The following is a 3830-nucleotide window of genomic DNA, read 5'->3' on the forward strand; positions in this document are numbered from 1 at the left end:
TCTTCCGATCTACATACACACAGGTGGTGAGATGGACAGAGTGACCCACAGCCCTGGCACCTCTCGTTTACCCCTTTCTCTCCCCCAAAGACCCTCTCTCCCAACCCAGCCTCCAGCAAGCCTCCACACAAGTACCTGTCACTGGGGTAGCTTCTCCAACTCTGCTTCCCTTTTGCGTTCAGGCTCCAGCTGCATCTCGCATTTCCCAAAGCGCTGCGAAGCGGAGACCCAGCACTGCGAAGCTCGAGCGCGGGAGCGCTCCCCTACTAGCCTTGGGCGCTGCGTGCCCAGTGTGGCCCCAAAGGCAGATCACACCCGAGGATGGGGGCGGGGATAGTGGGGAGAACACCTTCCGTTCTCAGGACCTGCCTCTACAAGGGTTAGAGTTGGCTACAAACCTGGTGTCGAAAACTGAGAGTGCACAACTGAGCTTGGGAAAGGGAGGTAGGGAGTGTTCCGACGGGAGAGGAGACCTTGCGCACCTGGGAAGAGCCTCACACAGTCCTAGAACCTACCATCGTCTTCGCGAGGAGAAGCAGGCTTAGAGAGGTGCGACCACTTGTCCAAGGTCGCACAGCGAGCGGGGGACTCAGGTACTAGATTTGAATATCCCATCTGGTGGACTTCTGAGAACGAAGGAGCAAGATGTGTGAATAAATTGTGAATTCCAGCCCTTTGTGCAGTCTCCCAACTGGGCGGTGGTAGGGCATATGCTGTGTAGGAGATTACTTTTGCTGCAGCAAACCTCGGAGGAGGAGGGAAAGCTAAGGGGCGTGCTAGCATGGCAGAGGTGGGGGGAGCTGGTAAAGGGGGCGTAGCAGAGGCTGTAAGGTTGGTACGTTGAGGGTGATCAGTAAACATTTTCTGACTTGGATAAGAAAGATCAGCCTTTAGGTAAATCATCAACCTTTTTGCTTCACATTGTGAAAACCACTGAGAATGGATGTCAAGAGTGTTGGGGACAAAGTTGTAGCTCAATACATAAATATAGGCAGCAGCGTTACTGTTATTGCTATTGAGGGGTAGGAGCTGCGCTCCGTGGGTATGGGTCAGAGGCTGCCTCTACGCTCTCCAGGTGACTGTCTCTGGACGCAGTCACTGTGTCCTCTGCTCGGAGCCAGGAATCCGCAAACTAAGGAGCGAAATTGGAGGCTGCTCTCTTATTCACTAACCCGCCGGGCCTCTTCCGGCGGGCCAACCTGGGGGCAGCTCACAAGCGTGTTCAGCACCGCGGCCAGCGACCGTCTCCTCCTACCTCGCGGCACTGCTCACCCCGCGGAGGCCTGCCGGCTCTCACCTTTTTCACTTTTGGCCTCAGGGCCTCAGTCCAGCTCCACGAGGGAGTCGGGAGATTCCTCCCCAAAACAGACTCATATTAAATGGCTTCACTGACCGCGCCTACTCACACTCATTTACCCGTGGCCTAAATTGACTTTGTATGAGAGACAGCTTTCCTGAAGCATTTTAGTGACTTTGCATATGCCTTTGACAGATGATTTATATTACCTCTACTGACTAAATCATTAATGCTTTAAAGTCCACAAAAATTTAAGGCTGGATGTATGCATATGTGCATGAAAGATTCCACACACAGAGAGAGACTGGAAGTTTAGTACAGGCAACTTACTGGAAAATGCTATATAGGTTACTACTGCTGTGTTACAGATGTTGGAGCAAAGATCTATTACAATTATTATTTTAGGAAAAGATGAGGGACTGCCTAATAGTCCCAGTGGTTAAGAATCTGCTTGCCAATGCAGGGGATTCAGGTTCAATCCCTGGTCTGGAAACTAGGATCCCACATGCCAGGGGGCAGTTACTGAAGTCCCTGCCCTCAATAGCCCATGCTCTGCAACAAGAGAAGCCATCAAAATGAGAAGCCCTCACACAGCAACTACATTTGACTTTAACACTTCCCACCCTACATTATCGGGTTTTCCATATGGCACTAGTGGTAAAGAACCCATCTGCCAATGCATCAGGTTAAGAGACGTGGGTTCCATCCCTGGGTTGGGAAGATCTCCTGCAGGAGAGCATGGCTGCCCACTCCAGTATCCTTGCCTGGAGAACCTCATGGACAGAAGAGCCTGGCTGGGTTACAGTTCATGAGGTCACAAAGAGTTGGACATTACTGAAGTGACTTAGCATGCACTCTACATTATCAGTAGTCTTCTGTGTGCAGACAAATCTCTAGGGGGAGAAAACAGTGGGATAAATAAAAATACCACAGGAGGCTATAGCCTAAGAATAAGAATCAGGAAAAGATTGTGGGGACGTATTTCTAATCTACTGAGTGTGAAAGCAATAGCTAATAAATAGGTGAAATTTTTCTTAAAAATCCATTATAACAAAAATTTGGCATGTTGGCAAAATAGCCAGATTTTTAACTGCATTCAATTATTTTCTAAAATAAAGACAAATCTGTATTGTGTGATGAAGAAAAAAAAAACAGGGGATAGTATTGAAATTGATTCATTCATTTACAACACATAATATTATTAAAATATATAGGTGTCAGGTACTGGGAATGACCAAAAAAAAAAAAAAGTCAGAAAGGTCCTGTATTTATAACCTTACATTACGGAGAGAAAAGTACAGTTAAACAAGCAATTCCAGTACAGTTTGATATGTGCATTTAAAGAGGCATGTACAATGAGCTCTGCTGAAGTATGGAGAAACAATGAACTTCATAGAGGTTTTAGGGAAGACTTCTCAGAGGAAGTACCACCTGAGCTGGATCTTCAAAGTTGAGTTCCAATAGGTGAAGCAGAGTATGCTAAACTGTTCAGATAGGTACAAAACCACACTGGAGCATAAAAACCCAGCATACCTTATCCTTTGAGGAGTATTATTACGGATTCATAGATTTTCATATATTCAGTGAGGAGCAGTCCAAATTACAGTATTTTTTTTTCTTTATGATGCTTAAATTATCCTATCTTTGGCTAATGAGATCCCTTTCAAGCTGGCTCCAGGGTCTCTGACATGACTTGCTTAGATTTTGAAAACTTCCTTGCCAAAATGTGTGTAACAGTAAAACACCACTTGTAAAACTTAGTGTGTAAGTTCCCTACTCTAGACCTGGGAGCAGCTATTTCTCCAAGAATTCCTGGTACCTTATAGTGGGGAATGGCATTTAAAAACTTAAGTTTGGGCAGTAGGGATGGTTATTGCTCCTATAATATTATGGCCTAGACCCTGTCTATCAACAGAGCTAGGATAAATGTTTTTTGAAAGTGTCATGAGATGATGATAATACATTAGATATCAGATGCACTCTTAGCAAGTGACCATAATTAACATCACCAGTGTGATGCTCTGTAAAAGACACAAAGTCCCTTACATGGTATTCCAGCTAGGAATGTACAATCTCAAACTAATCACAAGGAAACATCAGACAGACTCAAAATGAGGAATATTCTATTTTTAAAATTCTTTTCCAAACTGTCAACATTATATATGACAAAGAAAGACTGGGAAAATGTTCCAGACAAAAGAAAACCAAAGAGATGTAACAGCTAACTGGAATTTCTATCCTAGACTGGACCCTAAACTGGAGGATAAAAACTTCTATAAAGGACAATATTGGGTTAAGTGACAAACTTAGAATATGGATGATAGACTAGATAGAAGTATTGAGTCAATGTTAAGTTTACTGGGATTGATAACTATGTGAAAGGAAATATTCTTAGAATATACTTAACCATGACCTATGCTTATGTTTCAGATATGTGTAGATAAACAGAGAATTTCCTAAGTGGCTCAGTGGTAAAGAATCCATCTGCCAAGCCGGAGACATGGGTTTGATCCCTGGGTTGGGAAGTTCCCCT

General features: G+C 44.5%; 1 protein-coding gene across 2 annotated transcripts in view; it reads right to left on the reverse strand.

Moving 5' to 3' along the window:
- Positions 1-3830, reverse strand: part of GHSR (growth hormone secretagogue receptor) — a 23897-nt gene that overhangs the window by 5866 nt on the left and 14201 nt on the right. The window contains exon 2 of one of the 2 annotated variants that reach the window (XM_010835262.1): positions 516-626. The gene's annotated coding sequence lies outside the window, so the exon portion shown is untranslated. Of the gene's footprint in view, positions 1-135; positions 627-3830 lie in introns of both variants that reach the window. The other variant, XM_010835263.1, reaches the window with a different exon arrangement.

This window comes from Bison bison, unplaced genomic scaffold (genome assembly GCF_000754665.1).
Source record: "Bison bison bison isolate TAMUID 2011002044 unplaced genomic scaffold, Bison_UMD1.0 scf7180017864040, whole genome shotgun sequence".
NCBI classification, from domain to species: Eukaryota; Metazoa; Chordata; class Mammalia; order Artiodactyla; family Bovidae; genus Bison; species Bison bison.